Source organism: Triturus cristatus, chromosome 6, assembly GCF_964204655.1.
Source record: "Triturus cristatus chromosome 6, aTriCri1.1, whole genome shotgun sequence".
Lineage (NCBI taxonomy): Eukaryota > Metazoa > Chordata > Amphibia > Caudata > Salamandridae > Triturus > Triturus cristatus.
In genome coordinates, this window is record NC_140589.1 from 101,225,057 (window position 1) to 101,252,436 (window position 27,380).

Consider the following 27,380-nt stretch of genomic DNA (forward strand, 5'->3'; position numbering starts at 1 on the left):
AATAGGTGGGGCAGTTTATGCAAATTTATGCTGCCAATGTGCCTTGCAGATTCATGCAGGATTTCTAGATCCTTGCTGGATACAAGAGAGTAGGCCTTGTTCCAGATAAACTATCCCTAGCAGGGAAAGTCTGAGCACAGGCACTCTTTTGCTCTTTAGCCCCTGGCCTGGGACTCACCCTCACTTGCTGAGGCGTGAAAATCTGCATACCAACTTTGCACAGAAGGTATGTTTGTGGTTGTTTGGGGATGGGTGGGAGGTCAAGAGCAGGGAAAAGCAGGTCTCCTGCACTACTAGACTCCTCTTCTATGCCTCCCCGCCATTCACTCACTCTGTCTTTGTTTCATTCTCTCCTTCCACAACACTCCTTCTCACTCACTCGCTCTATCACTTGTATTTTTGCCCTTGCTCTGCATTCTATAGTGGAAACATCTCTTGAATGAAGCATCTGAAAATGACGTGACATAAAATTTAAAACCTCCTTATTGTAAACCTAAAACATCACAAGACTTAATGTAACCCATTTCTTTCATAAAAAAGATTTTTAAAGTACCCCACAAAACAAATATAAAACACCACGAGTGCTAGAAGAATATTACATTAACGTTAAAGATAGAATAGGGCAAATGCATATGCAGTTGAAACTGAAGTTTGGTACTTATTCAGATATTATTTACATTGCCAATTTTTAGCTGAGATTCTAAAGGAACTGAGAGAGAAAATGGAATTCAAGTTTTGTCAGAAGTGGGATTTGAACCCACGCCTCCAGGAGAGACTGCGGCCTTAACGCAGCGCCTTAGACCACTCGGCCATCCTGACCCCATGCTGCTTTTTCATCTAAAGGGTGAGAAAGATATTAGGAACCAAAAAATGCACAGAGCTTAGGCCAATAGTGGCTAGAGCAAGAAAAAAACTCACTGCACTCTTCCAAGAAGACAATCCTATAAGCCACTGCGAGGGAAATGATCATATTTCTCAAGAAAAAAATTAGAGTATACACAGGACTGTCAGAAGTGGGATTTGAACCCACACCTCCAGAGGAGACTGCGACCTGAACGCAGCGCCTTAGACCACTCGGCCATCCTGACTTGCTTTCCCAGCATCTTCCAGAGGCCAGACAGCCATGCAGGTGAGGTACTGAAAAGGAATGCCCTCAATTTATTTATCCTATTATATGCACTTCCAACAGATCTTTGAACAATCTGTACAGAGCAGGACCTATGGAGAACTCTTTAGAACTTTGAGGCGAACAAAGAGAAAGTGCTATTCACCAGCCACTTGAACGGCTCAAAGCTGCTTTGAAATTGAGACAATAGCCACCTCTTGGCTGGCTAAAGCAATTTCAACAAGGGATCTCAAAGTCACAACATAGGGTGGAGTATGCAAATTTAAGCAGCCCCTGATCAAAGCCCTAAGGAAATTGCTGTAAGTGTGCTGGAGTCCAGTTGTCTACCAGATGCATGGCATTCTTCCAAATTTGCAGGGCCCGTCTGGCCAGGGCATACAAGAGCATGACTCTTCCAGATGACCTCTTACATGGGTCCTATGCTCATTTGGTAAGGATTGCGCTTTGTCAGCAAGACGTTATAGAACCTAAATATATGAGAAACCCCATCTCTCTTGACAAGAGGAGAACGGAATAACGTGCCAAGTGAAGACCAACAGATGCAACTTCCATCAGATGTTAACCTGATAAAGGAGATTAAATCTCCAAAAGGCATGTCAGAAGTGGGATTCGAACCCACGCCTCCAAAGGAGACTGTGGCCTAAACACAGCGTCTTAGACCTCTCGGCCATCCTGACAGTATAGGCTTTTAAGAAATGAATAAAAGTTACTCAGAAACGTCTACCTCCATGCAAGCCTGAAATAATTTAAACCTTCAAACACAAGGTGCAACTTTATGCACAGGACAATAAACACAGAAGAACACATACGAAAGCACTTTATTTCACAGGTATACAGTTTTCATGCTTTTAGAACACCACATACCTCTCACCAGCTATTTAGGGTCCTGTATCCGACTCACAACATTTCCTTGCCTGCGACCTCTCTCTCTACACAAACAACTACAGCACAGGAAGTAGGAAGGCAATAGGTGGGGCAGTTTATGCAAATTTATGCTGCCAATGTGCCTTGCAGATTCATGCAGGATTTCTAGATCCTTGCTGGATACAAGAGAGTAGGCCTTGTTCCAGATAAACTATCCATAGCAGGGAAAGTCTGAGCACAGGCACTCTTTTGCTCTTTAGCCCCTGGCCTGGGACTCACCCTCACTTGCTGAGGCGTGAAATTCTGCATACCAACTTTGCACAGAAGGTATGTTTGTGGTTGTTTGGGGATGGGTGGGAGGTCAAGAGCAGGGAAAAGCAGGTCTCCTTCACTACTAGACTACTCTTCTATGCCTCCCTGCCGTTCACTCACTCTGTCTTTGTTTCATTCTGTCCTTCCACAACACTCCTTCTCACTCACTCGCTCTATCACTTGTATTTTTGCGCTTGCTCTGCATTCTATAGTGGAAACATCTCTTGAAAGAAGCATCTGAAAATGACGTGACATAAAATTTAAAACCTCCTTATTGGAAACCTAAAACATCACAAGACTTAATGTATCCCATTTCTTTCATAAAAAAGATTTTTAAAGTACCCAACAAAAGAAATATAAAACACCACGAGTGCTAGAAGAATATTACATTAACGTTAAAGATAGAATAGGGCAAATGCCTTTGCAGTTGAAACTGAAGTTTGGTACTTATTCAGATATTATTTACATTGCCAATTTTTAGCTGAGATTCTAAAGGAACTGAGAGAGAAAATGGAATTCAAGTTTTGTCAGAAGTGGGATTCGAACCCACGCCTCTAGGAGAGACTGCGGCCTTAACGCAGCGCCTTAGACCACTCGGCCATCCTGACCCCATGGTTCTTTTTCATCTAAAGGGTGAGAAAGATATTAGGAACCAAAAAATGCACAGAGCTTAGGCCAATAGTGGCTAGAGCAAGAAAAAAACTCACTGCACTCTTCCAAGAAGACAATCCTATAAGCCACTGCGAGGGAAATGATCATATTTCTCAAGAAAATAATTAGAGTAAACACAGGACTGTCAGGAGTGGGATTTGAACCCACGCCTCCAGAGGAGACTGCGACCTGAACGCAGCGCCTTAGACCACTCGGCCATCCTGACTTGCTTTCCCAGCATCTTCCAGAGGCCAGACAGCCATGCAGGTGAGGTACTGAAAAGGAATGCCCTCAATTTATTTATCCTATTATATGCACTTCCAACAGATCTTTGAACAATCTGTACAGAGCAGGACCTATGGAGAACTCTTTAGAACTTTGAGGCGAACAAAGAGAAAGTGCTATTCACCAGCCACTTGAACGGCTCAAAGCTGCTTTGAAATTGAGACAATAGCCACCTCTTGGCTGGCTAAAGCAATTTCAACAAGGGATCTCAAAGTCACAACATAGGGTGGAGTATGCAAATTTAAGCAGCCCCTGATCAAAGCCCTAAGGAAATTGCTGTAAGTGTGCTGGAGTCCAGTTGTCTACCAGATGCATGGCATTCTTCCAAATTTGCAGGGCCCGTCTGGCCAGTGCATACAAGAGCATGACTCTTCCAGATGACCTCTTACATGGGTCCTATGCTCATTTGGTAAGGATTGCGCTTTGTCAGCAAGACGTTATAGAACCTAAATATATGAGAAACCCCATCTCTCTTGACAAGAGGAGAACGGAATAACGTGCCAAGTGAAGACCAACAGATGCAACTTCCATCAGATGTTAACCTGATAAAGGAGATTAAATCTCCAAAATGCATGTCAGAAGTGGGATTCGAACCCACGCCTCCAAAGGAGACTGTGGCCTAAACACAGCGCCTTAGACCTCTCGGCCATCCTGACAGTATAGGCTTTTAAGAAATGAATAAAAGTTACTCAGAAACGTCTACCTCCATGCAAGCCTGAAATAATTTAAACCTTCAAACACAAGGTGCAACTTTATGCACAGGACAATAAACACAGAAGAACACATACGAAAGCACTTTATTTCACAGGTATACAGTTTTCATGCTTTTAGAACACCACATACCTCTCACCAGCTATTTAGGGTCCTGTATCCGACTCACAACATTTCCTTGCCTGCGACCTCTCTCTCTACACAAACAACTACAGCACAGGAAGTAGGAAGGCAATAGGTGGGGCAGTTTATGCAAATTTATGCTGCCAATGTGCCTTGCAGATTCATGCAGGATTTCTAGATCCTTGCTGGATACAAGAGAGTAGGCCTTGTTCCAGATAAACTATCCCTAGCAGGGAAAGTCTGAGCACAGGCACTCTTTTGCTCTTTAGCCCCTGGCCTGGGACTCACCCTCACTTGCTGAGGCGTGAAATTCTGCATACCAACTTTGCACAGAAGGTATGTTTGTGGTTGTTTGGGGATGGGTGGGAGGTCAAGAGCAGGGAAAAGCAGGTCTCCTTCACTACTAGACTACTCTTCTATGCCTCCCTGCCGTTCACTCACTCTGTCTTTGTTTCATTCTGTCCTTCCACAACACTCCTTCTCACTCACTCGCTCTATCACTTGTATTTTTGCGCTTGCTCTGCATTCTATAGTGGAAACATCTCTTGAAAGAAGCATCTGAAAATGACGTGACATAAAATTTAAAACCTCCTTATTGGAAACCTAAAACATCACAAGACTTAATGTAACCCATTTCTTTCATAAAAAAGATTTTTAAAGTACTCCACAAAAGAAATATAAAACACCACGAGTGCTAGAAGAATATTACATTAACGTTAAAGATAGAATAGGGCAAATGCATTTGCAGTTGAAACTGAAGTTTGGTACTTATTCAGATATTATTTACATTGCCAATTTTTAGCTGAGATTCTAAAGGAACTGAGAGAGAAAATGGAATTCAAGTTTTGTCAGAAGTGGGATTCGAACCCACGCCTCCAGGAGAGACTGCGGCCTTAACGCAGCGCCTTAGACCACTCGGCCATCCTGACCCCATGCTGCTTTTTCATCTAAAGGGTGAGAAAGATATTAGGAACCAAAAAATGCACAGAGCTGAGGCCAATAGTGGCTAGAGCAAGAAAAAAACTCACTGCACTCTTCCAAGAAGACAATCCTATAAGCCACTGCGAGGGAAATGATCATATTTCTCAAGAAAAAAATTAGAGTAAACACAGGACTGTCAGGAGTGGGATTTGAACCCACGCCTCCAGAGGAGACTGCGACCTGAACGCAGCGCCTTAGACCACTCGGCCATCCTGACTTGCTTTCCCAGCATCTTCCAGAGGCCAGACAGCCATGCAGGTGAGGTACTGAAAAGGAATGCCCTCAATTTATTTATCCTATTATATGCACTTCCAACAGATCTTTGAACAATCTGTACAGAGCAGGACCTATGGAGAACTCTTTAGAACTTTGAGGCGAACAAAGAGAAAGTGCTATTCATCAGCCACTTGAACGGCTCAAAGCTGCTTTGAAATTGAGACAATAGCCACCTCTTGGCTGGCTAAAGCAATTTCAACAAGGGATCTCAAAGTCACAACATAGGGTGGAGTATGCAAATTTAAGCAGCCCCTGATCAAAGCCCTAAGGAAATTGCTGTAAGTGTGCTGGAGTCCAGTTGTCTACCAGATGCATGGCATTCTTCCAAATTTGCAGGGCCCGTCTGGCCAGTGCATACAAGAGCATGACTATTCCAGATGACCTCTTACATGGGTCCTATGCTCATTTGGTAAGGATTGCGCTTTGTCAGCAAGACGTTATAGAACCTAAATATATGAGAAACCCCATCTCTCTTGACAAGAGGAGAACGGAATAACGTGCGAAGTGAAGACCAACAGATGCAACTTCCATCATATGTTAACCTGATAAAGGAGATTAAATCTCCAAAAGGCATGTCAGAAGTGGGATTCGAACCCACGCCTCCAAAGGAGACTGTGGCCTAAACACAGCACCTTAGACCTCTCGGCCATCCTGACAGTACAGGCTTTTAAGAAATGAATAAAAGTTACTCAGAAACGTCTACCTCCATGCAAGCCTGAAATAATTTAAACCTTCAAACACAAGGTGCAACTTTATGCACAGGACAATAAACACAGAAGAACACATACGAAAGCACTTTATTTCACAGGTATACAGTTTTCATGCTTTTAGAACACCACATACCTCTCACCAGCTATTTAGGGTCCTGTATCCGACTCACAACATTTCCTTGCCTGCGACCTCTCTCTCTACACAAACAACTACAGCACAGGAAGTAGGAAACCAATAGGTGGGGCAGTTTATGCAAATTTATGCTGCCAATGTGCCTTGCAGATTCATGCAGGATTTCTAGATCCTTGCTGGATACAAGAGAGTAGGCCTTGTTCCAGATAAACTATCCCTAGCAGGGAAAGTCTGAGCACAGGCACTCTTTTGCTCTTTAGCCCCTGGCCTGGGACTCACCCTCACTTGCTGAGGTGTGAAATTCTGCATACCAACTTTGCACAGAAGGTATGTTTGTGGTTGTTTGGGGATGGGTGGGAGGTCAAGAGCAGGGAAAAGCAGGTCTCCTTCACTACTAGACTCCTCTTCTATGCCTCCCTGCCATTCACTCACTCTGTCTTTGTTTCATTCTCTCTTTCCACAACACTCCTTCTCACTCACTCGCTCTATCACTTGTATTTTTGCCCTTGCTCTGCATTCTATAGTGGAAACATCTCTTGAATGAAGCATCTGAAAATGACGTGACATAAAATTTAAAACCTCCTTATTGGAAACCTAAAACATCACAAGACTTAATGTAACCCATTTCTTTCATAAAAAAGATTTTTAAAGTACCCCACAAAACAAATATAAAACACCACGAGTGCTAGAAGAATATTACATTAACGTTAAAGATAGAATAGGGCAAATGCATTTGCAGTTGAAACTGAAGTTTGGTACTTATTCAGATATTATTTACATTGCCAATTTTTGGCTGAGATTCTAAAGGAACTGAGAGAGAAAATGGAATTCAAGTTTTGTCAGAAGTGGGATTTGAACCAACGCCTCCAGGAGAGACTGCGGCCTTAACGCAGCGCCTTAGACCACTCGGCCATCCTGACCCCATGGTGCTTTTTCATCTAAAGGGTGAGAAAGATATTAGGAACCAAAAAATGCACAGAGCTTAGGCCAATAGTGGCTAGAGCAAGAAAAAAACTCACTGCACTCTTCCAAGAAGACAATCCTATAAGCCACTGCGAGGGAAATGATCATATTTCTCAAGAAAATAATTAGAGTAAACACAGGACTGTCAGAAGTGGGATTTGAACCCACGCCTCCAGAGGAGACTGCGACCTGAACGCAGCGCCTTAGACCACTCGGCCATCCTGACTTGCTTTCCCAGCATCTTCCAGAGGCCAGACAGCCATGCAGGTGAGGTACTGAAAAGGAATGCCCTCAATTTATTTATCCTAGCATATGCACTTCCAACAGATCTTTGAACAATCTGTACAGAGCAGGACCTATGGAGAACTCTTTAGAACTTTGAGGCGAACAAAGAGAAAGTGCTATTCACCAGCCACTTGAACGGCTCAAAGCTGCTTTGAAATTGAGACAATAGCCACCTCTTGGCTGGCTAAAGCAATTTCAACAAGGGATCTCAAAGTCACAACATAGGGTGGAGTATGCAAATTTAAGCAGCCCCTGATCAAAGCCCTAAGGAAATTGCTGTAAGTGTGCTGGAGTCCAGTTGTCTACCAGATGCATGGCATTCTTCCAAATTTGCAGGGCCCGTCTGGCCAGGGCATACAAGAGCATGACTCTTCCAGATGACCTCTTACATGGGTCCTATGCTCATTTGGTAAGGATTGCGCTTTGTCAGCAAGACGTTATAGAACCTAAATATATGAGAAACCCCATCTCTCTTGACAAGAGGAGAACGGAATAACGTGCCAAGTGAAGACCAACAGATGCAACTTCCATCAGATGTTAACCTGATAAAGGAGAATAAATCTCCAAAAGGCATGTCAGAAGTGGGATTCGAACCCACGCCTCCAAAGGAGACTGTGGCCTAAACACAGCGCCTTAGACCTCTCGGCCATCCTGACAGTATAGGCTTTTAAGAAATGAATAAAAGTTACTCAGAAACGTCTACCTCCATGCAAGCCTGAAATAATTTAAACCTTCAAACACAAGGTGCAACTTTATGCACAGGACAATAAACACAGAAGAACACATACGAAAGCACTTTATTTCACAGGTATACAGTTTTCATGCTTTTAGAACACCACATACCTCTCACCAGCTATTTAGGGTCCTGTATCCGACTCACAACATTTCCTTGCCTGCGACCTCTCTCTCTACACAAACAACTACAGCACAGGAAGTAGGAAGGCAATAGGTGGGGCAGTTTATGTAAATTTATGCTGCCAATGTGCCTTGCAGATTCATGCAGGATTTCTAGATCCTTGCTGGATACAAGAGGGTAGGCCTTGTTCCAGATAAACTATCCCTAGCAGGGAAAGTCTGAGCACAGGCACTCTTTTGCTCTTTAGCCCCTGGCCTGGGACTCACCCTCACTTGCTGAGGCGTGAAATTCTGCATACCAACTTTGCACAGAAGGTATGTTTGTGGTTGTTTGGGGATGGGTGGGAGGTCAAGAGCAGGGAAAAGCAGGTCTCCTGCACTACTAGACTTCTCTTCTATGCCTCCCTGCCATTCACTCACTCTGTCTTTGTTTCATTCTCTCCTTCCACAACACTCCTTCTCACTCACTCGCTCTATCACTTGTATTTTTGCCCTTGCTCTGCATTCTATAGTGGAAACATCTCTTGAATGAAGCATCTGAAAATGACGTGACATAAAATTTAAAACCTCCTTATTGTAAACCTAAAACATCACAAGACTTAATGTAACCCATTTCTTTCATAAAAAAGATTTTTAAAGTACCCCACAAAACAAATATAAAACACCACGAGTGCTAGAAGAATATTACATTAACGTTAAAGATAGAATAGGGAAAATGCATTTGCAGTTGAAACTGAAGTTTGGTACTTATTCAGATATTATTTACATTGCCAATTTTTAGCTGAGATTCTAAAGGAACTGAGAGAGAAAATGGAATTCAAGTTTTGTCAGAAGTGGGATTTGAACCCACGCCTCCAGGAGAGACTGCGGCCTTAACGCAGCGCCTTAGACCACTCGGCCATCCTGACCCCATGGTGCTTTTTCATCTAAAGGGTGAGAAAGATATTAGGAACCAAAAAATGCACAGAGCTTAGGCCAATAGTGGCTAGAGCAAGAAAAAAACTCACTGCACTCTTCCAAGAAGACAATCCTATAAGCCACTGCGAGGGAAATGATCATATTTCTCAAGAAAATAATTAGAGTAAACACAGGACTGTCAGAAGTGGGATTTGAACCCACGCCTCCAGAGGAGACTGCGACCTGAACGCAGCGCCTTAGACCACTCGGCCATCCTGACTTGCTTTCCCAGCATCTTCCAGAGGCCAGACAGCCATGCAGGTTAGGTACTGAAAAGGAATGCCCTCAATTTATTTATCCTAGCATATGCACTTCCAACAGATCTTTGAACAATCTGTACAGAGCAGGACCTATGGAGAACTCTTTAGAACTTTGAGGCGAACAAAGAGAAAGTGCTATTCACCAGCCACTTGAACGGCTCAAAGCTGCTTTGAAATTGAGACAATAGCCACCTCTTGGCTGGCTAAAGCAATTTCAACAAGGGATCTCAAAGTCACAACATAGGGTGGAGTATGCAAATTTAAGCAGCCCCTGATCAAAGCCCTAAGGAAATTGCTGTAAGTGTGCTGGAGTCCAGTTGTCTACCAGATGCATGGCATTCTTCCAAATTTGCAGGGCCCGTCTGGCCAGGGCATACAAGAGCATGACTCTTCCAGATGACCTCTTACATGGGTCCTATGCTCATTTGGTAAGGATTGCGCTTTGTCAGCAAGACGTTATAGAACCTAAATATATGAGAAACCCCATCTCTCTTGACAAGAGGAGAACGGAATAACGTGCCAAGTGAAGACCAACAGATGCAACTTCCATCAGATGTTAACCTGATAAAGGAGAATAAATCTCCAAAAGGCATGTCAGAAGTGGGATTCGAACCCACGCCTCCAAAGGAGACTGTGGCCTAAACACAGCGCCTTAGACCTCTCGGCCATCCTGACAGTATAGGCTTTTAAGAAATGAATAAAAGTTACTCAGAAACGTCTACCTCCATGCAAGCCTGAAATAATTTAAACCTTCAAACACAAGGTGCAACTTTATGCACAGGACAATAAACACAGAAGAACACATACGAAAGCACTTTATTTCACAGGTATACAGTTTTCATGCTTTTAGAACACCACATACCTCTCACCAGCTATTTAGGGTCCTGTATCCGACTCACAACATTTCCTTGCCTGCGACCTCTCTCTCTACACAAACAACTACAGCACAGGAAGTAGGAAGGCAATAGGTGGGGCAGTTTATGCAAATTTATGCTGCCAATGTGCCTTGCAGATTCATGCAGGATTTCTAGATCCTTGCTGGATACAAGAGAGTAGGCCTTGTTCCAGATAAACTATCCCTAGCAGGGAAAGTCTGAGAACAGGCACTCTTTTGCTCTTTAGCCCCTGGCCTGGGACTCACCCTCACTTGCTGAGGCGTGAAAATCTGCATACCAACTTTGCACAGAAGGTATGTTTGTGGTTGTTTGGGGATGGGTGGGAGGTCAAGAGCAGGGAAAAGCAGGTCTCCTGCACTACTAGACTTCTCTTCTATGCCTCCCTGCCATTCACTCACTCTGTCTTTGTTTCATTCTCTCCTTCCACAACACTCCTTCTCACTCACTCGCTCTATCACTTGTATTTTTGCCCTTGCTCTGCATTCTATAGTGGAAACATCTCTTGAATGAAGCATCTGAAAATGACGTGACATAAAATTTAAAACCTCCTTATTGTAAACCTAAAACATCACAAGACTTAATGTAACCCATTTCTTTCATAAAAAAGATTTTTAAAGTACCCCACAAAACAAATATAAAACACCACGAGTGCTAGAAGAATATTACATTAACGTTAAAGATAGAATAGGGCAAATGCATATGCAGTTGAAACTGAAGTTTGGTACTTATTCAGATATTATTTACATTGCCAATTTTTAGCTGAGATTCTAAAGGAACTGAGAGAGAAAATGGAATTCAAGTTTTGTCAGAAGTGGGATTTGAACCCACGCCTCCAGGAGAGACTGCGGCCTTAACGCAGCGCCTTAGACCACTCGGCCATCCTGACCCCATGCTGCTTTTTCATCTAAAGGGTGAGAAAGATATTAGGAACCAAAAAATGCACAGAGCTTAGGCCAATAGTGGCTAGAGCAAGAAAAAAACTCACTGCACTCTTCCAAGAAGACAATCCTATAAGCCACTGCGAGGGAAATGATCATATTTCTCAAGAAAAAAATTAGAGTATACACAGGACTGTCAGAAGTGGGATTTGAACCCACACCTCCAGAGGAGACTGCGACCTGAACGCAGCGCCTTAGACCACTCGGCCATCCTGACTTGCTTTCCCAGCATCTTCCAGAGGCCAGACAGCCATGCAGGTGAGGTACTGAAAAGGAATGCCCTCAATTTATTTATCCTATTATATGCACTTCCAACAGATCTTTGAACAATCTGTACAGAGCAGGACCTATGGAGAACTCTTTAGAACTTTGAGGCGAACAAAGAGAAAGTGCTATTCACCAGCCACTTGAACGGCTCAAAGCTGCTTTGAAATTGAGACAATAGCCACCTCTTGGCTGGCTAAAGCAATTTCAACAAGGGATCTCAAAGTCACAACATAGGGTGGAGTATGCAAATTTAAGCAGCCCCTGATCAAAGCCCTAAGGAAATTGCTGTAAGTGTGCTGGAGTCCAGTTGTCTACCAGATGCATGGCATTCTTCCAAATTTGCAGGGCCCGTCTGGCCAGGGCATACAAGAGCATGACTCTTCCAGATGACCTCTTACATGGGTCCTATGCTCATTTGGTAAGGATTGCGCTTTGTCAGCAAGACGTTATAGAACCTAAATATATGAGAAACCCCATCTCTCTTGACAAGAGGAGAACGGAATAACGTGCCAAGTGAAGACCAACAGATGCAACTTCCATCAGATGTTAACCTGATAAAGGAGATTAAATCTCCAAAAGGCATGTCAGAAGTGGGATTCGAACCCACGCCTCCAAAGGAGACTGTGGCCTAAACACAGCGTCTTAGACCTCTCGGCCATCCTGACAGTATAGGCTTTTAAGAAATGAATAAAAGTTACTCAGAAACGTCTACCTCCATGCAAGCCTGAAATAATTTAAACCTTCAAACACAAGGTGCAACTTTATGCACAGGACAATAAACACAGAAGAACACATACGAAAGCACTTTATTTCACAGGTATACAGTTTTCATGCTTTTAGAACACCACATACCTCTCACCAGCTATTTAGGGTCCTGTATCCGACTCACAACATTTCCTTGCCTGCGACCTCTCTCTCTACACAAACAACTACAGCACAGGAAGTAGGAAGGCAATAGGTGGGGCAGTTTATGCAAATTTATGCTGCCAATGTGCCTTGCAGATTCATGCAGGATTTCTAGATCCTTGCTGGATACAAGAGAGTAGGCCTTGTTCCAGATAAACTATCCATAGCAGGGAAAGTCTGAGCACAGGCACTCTTTTGCTCTTTAGCCCCTGGCCTGGGACTCACCCTCACTTGCTGAGGCGTGAAATTCTGCATACCAACTTTGCACAGAAGGTATGTTTGTGGTTGTTTGGGGATGGGTGGGAGGTCAAGAGCAGGGAAAAGCAGGTCTCCTTCACTACTAGACTACTCTTCTATGCCTCCCTGCCGTTCACTCACTCTGTCTTTGTTTCATTCTGTCCTTCCACAACACTCCTTCTCACTCACTCGCTCTATCACTTGTATTTTTGCGCTTGCTCTGCATTCTATAGTGGAAACATCTCTTGAAAGAAGCATCTGAAAATGACGTGACATAAAATTTAAAACCTCCTTATTGGAAACCTAAAACATCACAAGACTTAATGTATCCCATTTCTTTCATAAAAAAGATTTTTAAAGTACCCAACAAAAGAAATATAAAACACCACGAGTGCTAGAAGAATATTACATTAACGTTAAAGATAGAATAGGGCAAATGCCTTTGCAGTTGAAACTGAAGTTTGGTACTTATTCAGATATTATTTACATTGCCAATTTTTAGCTGAGATTCTAAAGGAACTGAGAGAGAAAATGGAATTCAAGTTTTGTCAGAAGTGGGATTCGAACCCACGCCTCCAGGAGAGACTGCGGCCTTAACGCAGCGCCTTAGACCACTCGGCCATCCTGACCCCATGGTGCTTTTTCATCTAAAGGGTGAGAAAGATATTAGGAACCAAAAAATGCACAGAGCTTAGGCCAATAGTGGCTAGAGCAAGAAAAAAACTCACTGCACTCTTCCAAGAAGACAATCCTATAAGCCACTGCGAGGGAAATGATCATATTTCTCAAGAAAATAATTAGAGTAAACACAGGACTGTCAGGAGTGGGATTTGAACCCACGCCTCCAGAGGAGACTGCGACCTGAACGCAGCGCCTTAGACCACTCGGCCATCCTGACTTGCTTTCCCAGCATCTTCCAGAGGCCAGACAGCCATGCAGGTGAGGTACTGAAAAGGAATGCCCTCAATTTATTTATCCTATTATATGCACTTCCAACAGATCTTTGAACAATCTGTACAGAGCAGGACCTATGGAGAACTCTTTAGAACTTTGAGGCGAACAAAGAGAAAGTGCTATTCACCAGCCACTTGAACGGCTCAAAGCTGCTTTGAAATTGAGACAATAGCCACCTCTTGGCTGGCTAAAGCAATTTCAACAAGGGATCTCAAAGTCACAACATAGGGTGGAGTATGCAAATTTAAGCAGCCCCTGATCAAAGCCCTAAGGAAATTGCTGTAAGTGTGCTGGAGTCCAGTTGTCTACCAGATGCATGGCATTCTTCCAAATTTGCAGGGCCCGTCTGGCCAGGGCATACAAGAGCATGACTCTTCCAGATGACCTCTTACATGGGTCCTATGCTCATTTGGTAAGGATTGCGCTTTGTCAGCAAGACGTTATAGAACCTAAATATATGAGAAACCCCATCTCTCTTGACAAGAGGAGAACGGAATAACGTGCCAAGTGAAGACCAACAGATGCAACTTCCATCAGATGTTAACCTGATAAAGGAGATTAAATCTCCAAAAGGCATGTCAGAAGTGGGATTCGAACCCACGCCTCCAAAGGAGACTGTGGCCTAAACACAGCGTCTTAGACCTCTCGGCCATCCTGACAGTATAGGCTTTTAAGAAATGAATAAAAGTTACTCAGAAACGTCTACCTCCATGCAAGCCTGAAATAATTTAAACCTTCAAACACAAGGTGCAACTTTATGCACAGGACAATAAACACAGAAGAACACATACGAAAGCACTTTATTTCACAGGTATACAGTTTTCATGCTTTTAGAACACCACATACCTCTCACCAGCTATTTAGGGTCCTGTATCCGACTCACAACATTTCCTTGCCTGCGACCTCTCTCTCTACACAAACAACTACAGCACAGGAAGTAGGAAGGCAATAGGTGGGGCAGTTTATGCAAATTTATGCTGCCAATGTGCCTTGCAGATTCATGCAGGATTTCTAGATCCTTGCTGGATACAAGAGAGTAGGCCTTGTTCCAGATAAACTATCCCTAGCAGGGAAAGTCTGAGCACAGGCACTCTTTTGCTCTTTAGCCCCTGGCCTGGGACTCACCCTCACTTGCTGAGGCGTGAAATTCTGCATACCAACTTTGCACAGAAGGTATGTTTGTGGTTGTTTGGGGATGGGTGGGAGGTCAAGAGCAGGGAAAAGCAGGTCTTCTTCACTACTAGACTACTCTTCTATGCCTCCCTGCCGTTCACTCACTCTGTCTTTGTTTCATTCTCTCCTTCCACAACACTCCTTCTCACTCACTCGCTCTATCACTTGTATTTTTGCCCTTGCTCTGCATTCTATAGTGGAAACATCTCTTGAATGAAGCATCTGAAAATGACGTGACATAAAATTTAAAACCTCCTTATTGGAAACCTAAAACATCACAAGACTTAATGTAACCCATTTCTTTCATAAAAAAGATTTTTAAAGTACCCCACAAAACAAATATAAAACACCACGAGTGCTAGAAGAATATTACATTAACGTTAAAGATAGAATAGGGCAAATGCATTTGCAGTTGAAACTGAAGTTTGGTACTTATTCAGATATTATTTACATTGCCAATTTTTAGCTGAGATTCTAAAGGAACTGAGAGAGAAAATGGAATTCAAGTTTTGTCAGAAGTGGGATTCGAACCCACGCCTCCAGGAGAGACTGCGGCCTTAACGCAGCGCCTTAGACCACTCGGCCATCCGGACCCCATGCTGCATTTTCATCTAAAGGGTGAGAAAGATATTAGGAACCAAAAAATGCACAGAGCTTAGGCCAATAGTGGCTAGAGCAAGAAAAAAACTCACTGCACTCTTCCAAGAAGACAATCCTATAAGCCACTGCGAGGGAAATGATCATATTTCTCAAGAAAAAAATTAGAGTAAACAGAGGACTGTCAGAAGTGGGATTTGAACCCACGCCTCCAGAGGAGACCGCGACCTGAACGCAGCGCCTTAGACCACTCGGCCATCCTGACTTGCTTTCCCAGCATCTTCCAGAGGCCAGACAGCAATGCAGGTGAGGTACTGAAAAGGAATGCCCTCAATTTATTTATCCTATTATATGCACTTCCAACAGATCTTTGAACAATCTGTACAGAGCAGGACCTATGGAGAACTCTTTAGAACTTTGAGGCGAACAAAGAGAAAGTGCTATTCACCAGCCACTTGAACGGCTCAAAGCTGCTTTGAAATTGAGACAATAGCCACCTCTTGGCTGGCTAAAGCAATTTCAACAAGGGATCTCAAAGTCACAACATAGGGTGGAGTATGCAAATTTAAGCAGCCCCTGATCAAAGCCCTGAGGAAATTGCTGTAAGTGTGCTGGAGTCCAGTTGTCTACCAGATGAATGGCATTCTTCCAAATTTGCTGGGCCCGTCTGGCCAGGGCATACAAGAGCATGACTCTTCCAGATGACCTCTTACATGGGTCCTATGCTCATTTGGTAAGGATTGCGCTTTGTCAGCAAGACGTTATAGAACCTAAATATATGAGAAACCCCATCTCTCTTGACAAGAGGAGAACGGAATAACGTGCCAAGTGAAGACCAACAGATGCAACTTCCATCAGATGTTAACCTGATAAAGGAGATTAAATCTCCAAAAGGCATGTCAGAAGTGGGATTCGAACCCACGCCTCCAAAGGAGACTGTGGCCTAAACACAGCGCCTTAGACCTCTCGGCCATCCTGACAGTATATGCTTTTAAGAAATGAATAAAAGTTACTCAGAAACGTCTACCTCAATGCAAGCCTGAAATAATTTAAACCTTCAAACACAAGGTGCAACTTTATGCACAGGACAATAAACACAGAAGAACACATACGAAAGCACTTTATTTCACAGGTATACAGTTTTCATGCTTTTAGAACACCACATACCTCTCACCAGCTATTTAGGGTCCTGTATCCGACTCACAACATTTCCTTGCCTGCGACCTCTCTCTCTACACAAACAACTACAGCACAGGAAGTAGGAAGGCAATAGGTGGGGCAGTTTATGCAAATTTATGCTGCCAATGTGCCTTGCAGATTCATGCAGGATTTCTAGATCCTTGCTGGATACAAGAGAGTAGGCCTTGTTCCAGATAAACTATCCCTAGCAGGGAAAGTCTGAGCACAGGCACTCTTTTGCTCTTTAGCCCCTGGCCTGGGACTCACCCTCACTTGCTGAGGCGTGAAATTCTGCATACCAACTTTGCACAGAAGGTATGTTTGTGGTTGTTTGGGGATGGGTGCGAGGTCAAGAGCAGGGAAAAGCAGGTCTCCTTCACTACTAGACTCCTCTTCTATGCCTCCCTGCCATTCACTCACTCTGTCTTTGTTTCATTCTCTCCTTCCACAACACTCCTTCTCACTCACTCGCTCTATCACTTGTATTTTTGCCCTTGCTCTGCATTCTATAGTGGAAACATCTCTTGAATGAAGCATCTGAAAATGACGTGACATAAAATTTAAAACCTCCTTATTGGAAACCTAAAACATCACAAGACTTAATGTAACCCATTTCTTTCATAAAAAAGATTTTTAAAGTACCCCACAAAAGAAATATAAAACACCACGAGTGCTAGAAGAATATTACATTAACGTTAAAGATAGAATAGGGCAAATGCATTTGCAGTTGAAACTGAAGTTTGGTACTTATTCAGATATTATTTACATTGCCAATTTTTAGCTGAGATTCTAAAGGAACTGAGAGAGAAAATGGAATTCAAGTTTTGTCAGAAGTGGGATTCGAACCCACGCCTCCAGGAGAGACTGCGGCCTTAACGCAGCGCCTTAGACCACTCGGCCATCCTGACCCCATGCTGCTTTTTCATCTAAAGGGTGAGAAAGATATTAGGAACCAAAAAATGCACAGAGCTGAGGCCAATAGTGGCTAGAGCAAGAAAAAAACTCACTGCACTCTTCCAAGAAGACAATCCTATAAGCCACTGCGAGGGAAATGATCATATTTCTCAAGAAAATAATTAGAGTAAACACAGGACTGTCAGAAGTGGGATTTGAACCCACGCCTCCAGAGGAGACTGCGACCTGAACGCAGCGCCTTAGACCACTCGGCCATCCTGACTTTCTTTCCCAACATCTTCCAGAGGCCAGACAGCCATGCAGGTGAGGTACTGAAAAGGAATGCCCTCAATTTATTTATCCTATTATATGCACTTCCAACAGATCTTTGAACAATCTGTACAGAGCAGGACCTATGGAGAACTCTTTAGAACTTTGAGGCAAACAAAGAGAAAGTGCTATTCACCAGCCACTTGAACGGCTCAAAGCTGCTTTGAAATTGAGACAATAGCCACCTCTTGGCTGGCTAAAGCAATTTCAACAAGGGATCTCAAAGTCACAACATAGGGTGGAGTATGCAAATTTAAGCAGCCCCTGATCAAAGCCCTGAGGAGATTGCTGTAAGTGTGCTGGAGTCCAGTTGTCTACCAGATGAATGGCATTCTTCCAAATTTGCAGGGCCCGTCTGGCCAGGGCATACAAGAGCATGACTCTTCCAGATGACCTCTTACATGGGTACTATGCTCATTTGGTAAGGATTGCGTTTTGTCAGCAAGACGTTATAGAACCTAAATATATGAGAAACCCCATCTCTCTTGACAAGAGGAGAACGGAATAACGTGCCAGGTGAAGACCAACAGATGCAACTTCCATCAGATGTTAACCTGATAAAGGAGATTAAATCTCCAAAAGGAATGTCAGAAGTGGAATTCGAACCCACGCCTCCAAGGGAGACTGTGGCCTAAACACAGCACCTTAGACCTCTCGGCCATCCTGACAGTATAGGCTTTTAAGAAATGAATAAAAGTTACTCAGAAACGTCTACCTCCATGCAAGCCTGAAATAATTTAAACATTCAAACACAAGGTGCAACTTTATGCACAGGACAATAAACACAGAAGAACACATACGAAAGCACTTTATTTCACAGGTATACAGTTTTCATGCTTTTAGAACACCACATACCTCTCACCAGCTATTTAGGGTCCTGTATCCGACTCACAACATTTCCTTGCCTGCGACCTCTCTCTCTACACAAACAACTACAGCACAGGAAGTAGGAAGGCAATAGGTGGGGCAGTTTATGCAAATTTATGCTGCCAATGTGCCTTGCAGATTCATGCAGGATTTCTAGATCCTTGCTGGATACAAGAGAGTAGGCCTTGTTCCAGACAAACTATCCCTAGCAGGGAAAGTCTGAGCACAGGCACTCTTTTGCTCTTTAGCCCCTGGCCTGGGACTCACCCTCACTTGCTGAGGCGTGAAATTCTGCATACCAACTTTGCACAGAAGGTATGTTTGTGGTTGTTTGGGGATGGGTGGGAGGTCAAGAGCAGTGAAAAGAAGGTCTCCTTCACTACTAGACTCCTCTTCTATGCCTCCCTGCCATTCACTCACTCTGTCTTTGTTTCATTCTCTCCTTCCACAACACTCCTTCTCACTCACTCGCTCTATCACTTGTATTTTTGCCCTTGCTCTGCATTCTATAGTGGAAACATCTCTTGAATGAAGCATCTGAAAATGACGTGACATAAAATTTAAAACCTCCTTATTGGAAACCTAAAACATCACAAGACTTAATGTAACCCATTTCTTTCATAAAAAAGATTTTTAAAGTACCCCACAAAACAAATATAAAACACCACGAGTGCTAGAAGAATAATACATTAACGTTAAAGATAGAATAGGGCAAATGCATTTGCAGTTGAAACTGAAGTTTGGTACTTATTCAGATATTATTTACATTGCCAATTTTTAGCTGAGATTCTCAAGGAACTGAGAGAGAAAATGGAATACAAGTTTTGTCAAAAGTGGGATTCGAACCCACGCCTCCAGGAGAGACTGCGGCCTTAACGCAGCGCCTTAGACCACTCGGCCATCCTGACCCCATGCTGCTTTTTCATCTAAAGGGTGAGAAAGATATTAGGAACCAAAAAATGCACAGAGCTTAGGCCAATAGTGGCTAGAGCAAGAAAAAAACTCACTGCACTCTTCCAAGAAGACAATCCTATAAGCCACTGCGAGGGAAATGATCATATTTCTCAAGAAAAAAATTAGAGTAAACACAGGACTGTCAGAAGTGGGATTTGAACCCACGCCTCCAGAGGAGACTGCGACCTGAACGCAGCGCCTTAGACCACTCGGCCATCCTGACTTGCTTTCCCAGCATCTTCCAGAGGCCAGACAGCCATGCAGGTGAGGTACTGAAAAGGAATGCCCTCAATTTATTTATCCTATTATATGCACTTCCAACAGATCTTTGAACAATCTGTACAGAGCAGGACCTATGGAGAACTCTTTAGAACTTTGAGGCGAACAAAGAGAAAGTGCTATTCACCAGCCACTTGAACGGCTCAAAGCTGCTTTGAAATTGAGACAATAGCCACCTCTTGGCTGGCTAAAGCAATTTCAACAAGGGATCTCAAAGTCACAACATAGGGTGGAGTATGCAAATTTAAGCAGCCCCTGATCAAAGCCCTAAGGAAATTGCTGTAAGTGTGCTGGAGTCCAGTTGTCTACCAGATGCATGGCATTCTTCCAAATTTGCAGGGCCCGTCTGGCCAGTGCATACAAGAGCATGACTATTCCAGATGACCTCTTACATGGGTCCTATGCTCATTTGGTAAGGATTGCGCTTTGTCAGCAAGACGTTATAGAACCTAAATATATGAGAAACCCCATCTCTCTTGACAAGAGGAGAACGGAATAACGTGCCAAGTGAAGACCAACAGATGCAACTTCCATCAGATGTTAACCTGATAAAGGAGATTAAATCTCCAAAAGGCATGTCAGAAGTGGGATTCGAACCCACGCCTCCAAAGGAGACTGTGGCCTAAACACAGCGCCTTAGACCTCTCGGCCATCCTGACAGTATAGGCTTTTAAGAAATGAATAAAAGTTACTCAGAAACGTCTACCTCCATGCAAGCCTGAAATAATTTAAACCTTCAAACACAAGGTGCAACTTTATGCACAGGACAATAAACACAGAAGAACACACACGAAAGCACTTTATTTCACAGGTATACAGTTTTCATGCTTTTAGAACACCACATACCTCTCACCAGCTATTTAGGGTCCTGTATCCGACTCACAACATTTCCTTGCCTGCGACCTCTCTCTCTACACAAACAACTACAGCACAGGAAGTAGGAAGGCAATAGGTGGGGCAGTTTATGCAAATTTATGCTGCCAATGTGCCTTGCAGATTCATGCAGGATTTCTAGATCCTTGCTGGATACAAGAGAGTAGGCCTTGTTCCAGATAAACTATCCCTAGCAGGGAAAGTCTGAGCACAGGCACTCTTTTGCTCTTTAGCCCCTGGCCTGGGACTCACCCTCACTTGCTGAGGCGTGAAAATCTGCATACCAACTTTGCACAGAAGGTATGTTTGTGGTTGTTTGGGGATGGGTGGGAGGTCAAGAGCAGGGAAAAGCAGGTCTCCTGCACTACTAGACTCCTCTTCTATGCCTCCCTGCCATTCACTCACTCTGTCTTTGTTTCATTCTCTCCTTCCACAACACTCCTTCTCACTCACTCGCTCTATCACTTGTATTTTTGCCCTTGCTCTGCATTCTATAGTGGAAACATCTCTTGAATGAAGCATCTGAAAATGACGTGACATAAAATTTAAAACCTCCTTATTGGAAACCTAAAACATCACAAGACTTAATGTAACCCATTTCTTTCATAAAAAAGATTTTTAAAGTACCCCACAAAACAAATATAAAACACCACGAGTGCTAGAAGAATAATACATTAACGTTAAAGATAGAATAGGGCAAATGCATTTGCAGTTGAAACTGAAGTTTGGTACTTATTCAGATATTATTTACATTGCCAATTTTTAGCTGAGATTCTCAAGGAACTGAGAGAGAAAATGGAATACAAGTTTTGTCAAAAGTGGGATTCGAATCCACGCCTCCAGGAGAGACTGCGGCCTTAACGCAGCGCCTTAGACCACTCGGCCATCCTGACCCCATGCTGCTTTTTCATCTAAAGGGTGAGAAAGATATTAGGAACCAAAAAATGCACAGAGCTTAGGCCAATAGTGGCTAGAGCAAGAAAAAAACTCACTGCACTCTTCCAAGAAGACAATCCTATAAGCCACTGCGAGGGAAATGATCATATTTCTCAAGAAAAAAATTAGAGTAAACACAGGACTGTCAGAAGTGGGATTTGAACCCATGCCTCCAGAGGAGACTGCGACCTGAACGCAGCGCCTTAGACCACTCGGCCATCCTGACTTGCTTTCCCAGCATCTTCCAGAGGCCAGACAGCCATGCAGGTGAGGTACTGAAAAGGAATGCCCTCAATTTATTTATCCTATTATATGCACTTCCAACAGATCTTTGAACAATCTGTACAGAGCAGGACCTATGGAGAACTCTTTAGAACTTTGAGGCGAACAAAGAGAAAGTGCTATTCACCAGCCACTTGAACGGCTCAAAGCTGCTTTGAAATTGAGACAATAGCCACCTCTTGGCTGGCTAAAGCAATTTCAACAAGGGATCTCAAAGTCACAACATAGGGTGGAGTATGCAAATTTAAGCAGCCCCTGATCAAAGCCCTAAGGAAATTGCTGTAAGTGTGCTGGAGTCCAGTTGTCTACCAGATGCATGGCATTCTTCCAAATTTGCAGGGCCCGTCTGGCCAGTGCATACAAGAGCATGACTATTCCAGATGACCTCTTACATGGGTCCTATGCTCATTTGGTAAGGATTGCGCTTTGTCAGCAAGACGTTATAGAACCTAAATATATGAGAAACCCCATCTCTCTTGACAAGAGGAGAACGGAATAACGTGCCAAGTGAAGACCAACAGATGCAACTTCCATCAGATGTTAACCTGATAAAGGAGATTAAATCTCCAAAAGGCATGTCAGAAGTGGGATTCGAACCCACGCCTCCAAAGGAGACTGTGGCCTAAACACAGCGCCTTAGACCTCTCGGCCATCCTGACAGTATAGGCTTTTAAGAAATGAATAAAAGTTACTCAGAAACGTCTACCTCCATGCAAGCCTGAAATAATTTAAACCTTCAAACACAAGGTGCAACTTTATGCACAGGACAATAAACACAGAAGAACACACACGAAAGCACTTTATTTCACAGGTATACAGTTTTCATGCTTTTAGAACACCACATACCTCTCACCAGCTATTTAGGGTCCTGTATCCGACTCACAACATTTCCTTGCCTGCGACCTCTCTCTCTACACAAACAACTACAGCACAGGAAGTAGGAAGGCAATAGGTGGGGCAGTTTATGCAAATTTATGCTGCCAATGTGCCTTGCAGATTCATGCAGGATTTCTAGATCCTTGCTGGATACAAGAGAGTAGGCCTTGTTCCAGATAAACTATCCCTAGCAGGGAAAGTCTGAGCACAGGCACTCTTTTGCTCTTTAGCCCCTGGCCTGGGACTCACCCTCACTTGCTGAGGCGTGAAATTCTGCATACCAACTTTGCACAGAAGGTATGTTTGTGGTTGTTTGTGGTTGTTTGGGAGGTCAAGAGCAGGGAAAAGCAGGTCTCCTGCACTACTAGACTCCTCTTCCATGCCTCCCTGCCATTCACTCACTCTGTCTTTGTTTCATTCTCTCCTTCCACAACACTCCTTCTCACTCACTCGCTCTATCACTTGTATTTTTGCCCTTGCTCTGCATTCTATAGTGGAAACATCTCTTGAATGAAGCATCTGAAAATGACGTGACATAAAATTTAAAACCTCCTTATTGTAAACCTAAAACATCACAAGACTTAATGTAACCCATTTCTTTCATAAAAAAGATTTTTAAAGTACCCCACAAAACAAATATAAAACACCACGAGTGCTAGAAGAATATTACATTAACGTTAAAGATAGAATAGGGCAAATGCATTTGCAGTTGAAACTGAAGTTTGGTACTTATTCAGATATTATTTACATTGCCAATTTTTAGCTGAGATTCTAAAGGAACTGAGAGAGAAAATGGAATTCAAGCTTTGTCAGAAGTGGGATTTGAACCCACGCCTCCAGGAGAGACTGCGGCCTTAACGCAGCGCATTAGACGACTCGGCCATCCTGACCCCATGCTGCTTTTTCATCTAAAGGGTGAGAAAGATATTAGGAACCAAAAAATGCACAGAGCTTAGGCCAATAGTGGCTAGAGCAAGAAAAAAACTCACTGCACTCTTCCAAGAAGACAATCCTATAAGCCACTGCGAGGGAAATGATCATATTTCTCAAGAAAAAAATTAGAGCATACACAGGACTGTCAGAAGTGGGATTTGAACCCACACCTCCAGAGGAGACTGCGACCTGAACGCAGCGCCTTAGACCACTCGGCCATCCTGACTTGCTTTCCCAGCATCTTCCAGAGGCCAGACAGCCATGCAGGTGAGGTACTGAAAAGGAATGCCCTCAATTTATTTATCCTATTATATGCACTTCCAACAGATCTTTGAACAATCTGTACAGAGCAGGACCTATGGAGAACTCTTTAGAACTTTGAGGCAAACAAAGAGAAAGTGCTATTCACCAGCCACTTGAACGGCTCAAAGCTGCTTTGAAATTGAGACAATAGCCACCTCTTGGCTGGCTAAAGCAATTTCAACAAGGGATCTCAAAGTCACAACATAGGGTGGAGTATGCAAATTTAAGCAGCCCCTGATCAAAGCCCTAAGGAAATTGCTGTAAGTGTGCTGGAGTCCAGTTGTCTACCAGATGCATGGCATTCTTCCAAATTTGCAGGGCCCGTCTGGCCAGTGCATACAAGAGCATGACTATTCCAGATGACCTCTTACATGGGTCCTATGCTCATTTGGTAAGGATTGCGCTTTGTCAGCAAGACGTTATAGAACCTAAATATATGAGAAACCCCATCTCTCTTGACAAGAGGAGAACGGAATAACGTGCCAAGTGAAGACCAACAGATGCAACTTCCATCAGATGTTAACCTGATAAAGGAGATTAAATCTCCAAAAGGCATGTCAGAAGTGGGATTCGAACCCACGCCTCCAAAGGAGACTGTGGCCTAAACACAGCGCCTTAGACCTCTCGGCCATCCTGACAGTATAGGCTTTTAAGAAATGAATAAAAGTTACTCAGAAACGTCTACCTCCATGCAAGCCTGAAATAATTTAAACCTTCAAACACAAGGTGCAACTTTATGCACAGGACAATAAACACAGAAGAACACACACGAAAGCACTTTATTTCACAGGTATACAGTTTTCATGCTTTTAGAACACCACATACCTCTCACCAGCTATTTAGGGTCCTGTATCCGACTCACAACATTTCCTTGCCTGCGACCTCTCTCTCTACACAAACAACTACAGCACAGGAAGTAGGAAGGCAATAGGTGGGGCAGTTTATGCAAATTTATGCTGCCAATGTGCCTTGCAGATTCATTCAGGATTTCTAGATCCTTGCTGGATACAAGAGAGTAGGCCTTGTTCCAGATAAACTATCCCTAGCAGGGAAAGTCTGAGCACAGGCACTCTTTTGCTCTTTAGCCCCTGGCCTGGGACTCACCCTCACTTGCTGAGGCGTGAAAATCTGCATACCAACTTTGCACAGAAGGTATGTTTGTGGTTGTTTGGGGATGGGTGGGAGGTCAAGAGCAGGGAAAAGCAGGTCTCCTGCACTACTAGACTCCTCTTCTATGCCTCCCTGCCATTCACTCACTCTGTCTTTGTTTCATTCTCTCCTTCCACAACACTCCTTCTCACTCACTCGCTCTATCACTTGTATTTTTGCCCTTGCTCTGCATTCTATAGTGGAAACATCTCTTGAATGAAGCATCTGAAAATGACGTGACATAAAATTTAAAACCTCCTTATTGGAAACCTAAAACATCACAAGACTTAATGTAACCCATTTCTTTCATAAAAAAGATTTTTAAAGTACCCCACAAAACAAATATAAAACACCACGAGTGCTAGAAGAATATTACATTAACGTTAAAGATAGAATAGGGCAAATGCATTTGCAGTTGAAACTGAAGTTTGGTACTTATTCAGATATTATTTACATTGCCAATTTTTAGCTGAGATTCTCAAGGAACTGAGAGAGAAAATGGAATACAAGTTTTGTCAAAAGTGGGATTCGAACCCACGCCTCCAGGAGAGACTGCGGCCTTAACGCAGCGCCTTAGACCACTCGGCCATCCTGACCCCATGCTGCTTTTTCATCTAAAGGGTGAGAAAGATATTAGGAACCAAAAAATGCACAGAGCTTAGGCCAATAGTGGCTAGAGCAAGAAAAAAACTCACTGCACTCTTCCAAGAAGACAATCCTATAAGCCACTGCGAGGGAAATGATCATATTTCTCAAGAAAAAAATTAGAGTAAACACAGGACTGTCAGAAGTGGGATTTGAACCCACGCCTCCAGAGGAGACTGCGACCTGAACGCAGCACCTTAGACCACTCGGCCATCCTGACTTGCTTTCCCAGCATCTTCCAGAGGCCAGACAGCCATGCAGGTGAGGTACTGAAAAGGAATGCCCTCAATTTATTTATCCTATTATATGCACTTCCAACAGATCTTTGAACAATCTGTACAGAGCAGGACCTATGGAGAACTCTTTAGAACTTTGAGGCGAACAAAGAGAAAGTGCTATTCACCAGCCACTTGAACGGCTCAAAGCTGCTTTGAAATTGAGACAATAGCCACCTCTTGGCTGGCTAAAGCAATTTCAACAAGGGATCTCAAAGTCACAACATAGGGTGGAGTATGCAAATTTAAGCAGCCCCTGATCAAAGCCCTAAGGAAATTGCTGTAAGTGTGCTGGAGTCCAGTTGTCTACCAGATGCATGGCATTCTTCCAAATTTGCAGGGCCCGTCTGGCCAGTGCATACAAGAGCATGACTATTCCAGATGACCTCTTACATGGGTCCTATGCTCATTTGGTAAGGATTGCGCTTTGTCAGCAAGACGTTATAGAACCTAAATATATGAGAAACCCCATCTCTCTTGACAAGAGGAGAACGGAATAACGTGCCAAGTGAAGACCAACAGATGCAACTTCCATCAGATGTTAACCTGATAAAGGAGATTAAATCTCCAAAAGGCCTGTCAGAAGTGGGATTCGAACCCACGCCTCCAAAGGAGACTGTGGCCTAAACACAGCGCCTTAGACCTCTCGGCCATCCTGACAGTATAGGCTTTTAAGAAATGAATAAAAGTTACTCAGAAACGTCTACCTCCATGCAAGCCTGAAATAATTTAAACCTTCAAACACAAGGTGCAACTTTATGCACAGGACAATAAACACAGAAGAACACACACGAAAGCACTTTATTTCACAGGTATACAGTTTTCATGCTTTTAGAACACCACATACCTCTCACCAGCTATTTAGGGTCCTGTATCCGACTCACAACATTTCCTTCCCTGCGACCTCTCTCTCTACACAAACAACTACAGCACAGGAAGTAGGAAGGCAATAGGTGGGGCAGTTTATGCAAATTTATGCTGCCAATGTGCCTTGCAGATTCATGCAGGATTTCTAGATCCTTGCTGGATACAAGAGAGTAGGCCTTGTTCCAGATAAACTATCCCTAGCAGGGAAAGTCTGAGCACAGGCACTCTTTTGCTCTTTAGCCCCTGGCCTGGGACTCACCCTCACTTGCTGAGGCGTG

The 27,380-nt window shown here is 43.5% G+C and overlaps 31 non-coding genes across 31 annotated transcripts; all 31 read right to left on the reverse strand.

The window, feature by feature from the left end:
- Positions 1–736: 736 nt before the first annotated feature.
- TRNAL-AAG (transfer RNA leucine (anticodon AAG)) lies at positions 737–819 on the reverse strand. The gene has a single exon. It is a non-coding gene; the product is annotated as a tRNA-Leu (tRNA).
- A 186-nt stretch (positions 820–1,005) lies between these two features.
- Positions 1,006–1,088, reverse strand: TRNAL-CAG (transfer RNA leucine (anticodon CAG)). The gene has a single exon. It is a non-coding gene; the product is annotated as a tRNA-Leu (tRNA).
- A 1,739-nt stretch (positions 1,089–2,827) lies between these two features.
- On the reverse strand, positions 2,828–2,910 carry TRNAL-AAG (transfer RNA leucine (anticodon AAG)). Its single transcript has one exon. It is a non-coding gene; the product is annotated as a tRNA-Leu (tRNA).
- A 186-nt stretch (positions 2,911–3,096) lies between these two features.
- Positions 3,097–3,179, reverse strand: TRNAL-CAG (transfer RNA leucine (anticodon CAG)). The gene has a single exon. It is a non-coding gene; the product is annotated as a tRNA-Leu (tRNA).
- A 632-nt stretch (positions 3,180–3,811) lies between these two features.
- Positions 3,812–3,894, reverse strand: TRNAL-UAG (transfer RNA leucine (anticodon UAG)). Its single transcript has one exon. It is a non-coding gene; the product is annotated as a tRNA-Leu (tRNA).
- A 1,024-nt stretch (positions 3,895–4,918) lies between these two features.
- On the reverse strand, positions 4,919–5,001 carry TRNAL-AAG (transfer RNA leucine (anticodon AAG)). The gene has a single exon. It is a non-coding gene; the product is annotated as a tRNA-Leu (tRNA).
- Positions 5,002–5,187: 186 nt separating this feature from the next.
- Positions 5,188–5,270, reverse strand: TRNAL-CAG (transfer RNA leucine (anticodon CAG)). The gene has a single exon. It is a non-coding gene; the product is annotated as a tRNA-Leu (tRNA).
- A 632-nt stretch (positions 5,271–5,902) lies between these two features.
- Positions 5,903–5,985, reverse strand: TRNAL-UAG (transfer RNA leucine (anticodon UAG)). The gene has a single exon. It is a non-coding gene; the product is annotated as a tRNA-Leu (tRNA).
- A 1,293-nt stretch (positions 5,986–7,278) lies between these two features.
- Positions 7,279–7,361, reverse strand: TRNAL-CAG (transfer RNA leucine (anticodon CAG)). The gene has a single exon. It is a non-coding gene; the product is annotated as a tRNA-Leu (tRNA).
- A 632-nt stretch (positions 7,362–7,993) lies between these two features.
- On the reverse strand, positions 7,994–8,076 carry TRNAL-UAG (transfer RNA leucine (anticodon UAG)). The gene has a single exon. It is a non-coding gene; the product is annotated as a tRNA-Leu (tRNA).
- A 1,024-nt stretch (positions 8,077–9,100) lies between these two features.
- Positions 9,101–9,183, reverse strand: TRNAL-AAG (transfer RNA leucine (anticodon AAG)). Its single transcript has one exon. It is a non-coding gene; the product is annotated as a tRNA-Leu (tRNA).
- A 186-nt stretch (positions 9,184–9,369) lies between these two features.
- On the reverse strand, positions 9,370–9,452 carry TRNAL-CAG (transfer RNA leucine (anticodon CAG)). Its single transcript has one exon. It is a non-coding gene; the product is annotated as a tRNA-Leu (tRNA).
- A 632-nt stretch (positions 9,453–10,084) lies between these two features.
- TRNAL-UAG (transfer RNA leucine (anticodon UAG)) lies at positions 10,085–10,167 on the reverse strand. Its single transcript has one exon. It is a non-coding gene; the product is annotated as a tRNA-Leu (tRNA).
- A 1,024-nt stretch (positions 10,168–11,191) lies between these two features.
- On the reverse strand, positions 11,192–11,274 carry TRNAL-AAG (transfer RNA leucine (anticodon AAG)). The gene has a single exon. It is a non-coding gene; the product is annotated as a tRNA-Leu (tRNA).
- A 186-nt stretch (positions 11,275–11,460) lies between these two features.
- TRNAL-CAG (transfer RNA leucine (anticodon CAG)) lies at positions 11,461–11,543 on the reverse strand. The gene has a single exon. It is a non-coding gene; the product is annotated as a tRNA-Leu (tRNA).
- Positions 11,544–13,282: 1,739 nt separating this feature from the next.
- Positions 13,283–13,365, reverse strand: TRNAL-AAG (transfer RNA leucine (anticodon AAG)). The gene has a single exon. It is a non-coding gene; the product is annotated as a tRNA-Leu (tRNA).
- A 186-nt stretch (positions 13,366–13,551) lies between these two features.
- Positions 13,552–13,634, reverse strand: TRNAL-CAG (transfer RNA leucine (anticodon CAG)). Its single transcript has one exon. It is a non-coding gene; the product is annotated as a tRNA-Leu (tRNA).
- A 1,739-nt stretch (positions 13,635–15,373) lies between these two features.
- TRNAL-AAG (transfer RNA leucine (anticodon AAG)) lies at positions 15,374–15,456 on the reverse strand. Its single transcript has one exon. It is a non-coding gene; the product is annotated as a tRNA-Leu (tRNA).
- A 186-nt stretch (positions 15,457–15,642) lies between these two features.
- Positions 15,643–15,725, reverse strand: TRNAL-CAG (transfer RNA leucine (anticodon CAG)). The gene has a single exon. It is a non-coding gene; the product is annotated as a tRNA-Leu (tRNA).
- A 632-nt stretch (positions 15,726–16,357) lies between these two features.
- TRNAL-UAG (transfer RNA leucine (anticodon UAG)) lies at positions 16,358–16,440 on the reverse strand. Its single transcript has one exon. It is a non-coding gene; the product is annotated as a tRNA-Leu (tRNA).
- A 1,024-nt stretch (positions 16,441–17,464) lies between these two features.
- TRNAL-AAG (transfer RNA leucine (anticodon AAG)) lies at positions 17,465–17,547 on the reverse strand. The gene has a single exon. It is a non-coding gene; the product is annotated as a tRNA-Leu (tRNA).
- A 186-nt stretch (positions 17,548–17,733) lies between these two features.
- On the reverse strand, positions 17,734–17,816 carry TRNAL-CAG (transfer RNA leucine (anticodon CAG)). Its single transcript has one exon. It is a non-coding gene; the product is annotated as a tRNA-Leu (tRNA).
- Positions 17,817–19,555: 1,739 nt separating this feature from the next.
- On the reverse strand, positions 19,556–19,638 carry TRNAL-AAG (transfer RNA leucine (anticodon AAG)). Its single transcript has one exon. It is a non-coding gene; the product is annotated as a tRNA-Leu (tRNA).
- A 186-nt stretch (positions 19,639–19,824) lies between these two features.
- On the reverse strand, positions 19,825–19,907 carry TRNAL-CAG (transfer RNA leucine (anticodon CAG)). Its single transcript has one exon. It is a non-coding gene; the product is annotated as a tRNA-Leu (tRNA).
- Positions 19,908–20,539: 632 nt separating this feature from the next.
- TRNAL-UAG (transfer RNA leucine (anticodon UAG)) lies at positions 20,540–20,622 on the reverse strand. Its single transcript has one exon. It is a non-coding gene; the product is annotated as a tRNA-Leu (tRNA).
- Positions 20,623–22,630: 2,008 nt separating this feature from the next.
- TRNAL-UAG (transfer RNA leucine (anticodon UAG)) lies at positions 22,631–22,713 on the reverse strand. Its single transcript has one exon. It is a non-coding gene; the product is annotated as a tRNA-Leu (tRNA).
- A 1,293-nt stretch (positions 22,714–24,006) lies between these two features.
- TRNAL-CAG (transfer RNA leucine (anticodon CAG)) lies at positions 24,007–24,089 on the reverse strand. The gene has a single exon. It is a non-coding gene; the product is annotated as a tRNA-Leu (tRNA).
- Positions 24,090–24,721: 632 nt separating this feature from the next.
- On the reverse strand, positions 24,722–24,804 carry TRNAL-UAG (transfer RNA leucine (anticodon UAG)). Its single transcript has one exon. It is a non-coding gene; the product is annotated as a tRNA-Leu (tRNA).
- A 1,024-nt stretch (positions 24,805–25,828) lies between these two features.
- Positions 25,829–25,911, reverse strand: TRNAL-AAG (transfer RNA leucine (anticodon AAG)). The gene has a single exon. It is a non-coding gene; the product is annotated as a tRNA-Leu (tRNA).
- Positions 25,912–26,097: 186 nt separating this feature from the next.
- Positions 26,098–26,180, reverse strand: TRNAL-CAG (transfer RNA leucine (anticodon CAG)). The gene has a single exon. It is a non-coding gene; the product is annotated as a tRNA-Leu (tRNA).
- A 632-nt stretch (positions 26,181–26,812) lies between these two features.
- TRNAL-UAG (transfer RNA leucine (anticodon UAG)) lies at positions 26,813–26,895 on the reverse strand. The gene has a single exon. It is a non-coding gene; the product is annotated as a tRNA-Leu (tRNA).
- Between the last annotated feature and the right edge of the window lie 485 nt (positions 26,896–27,380).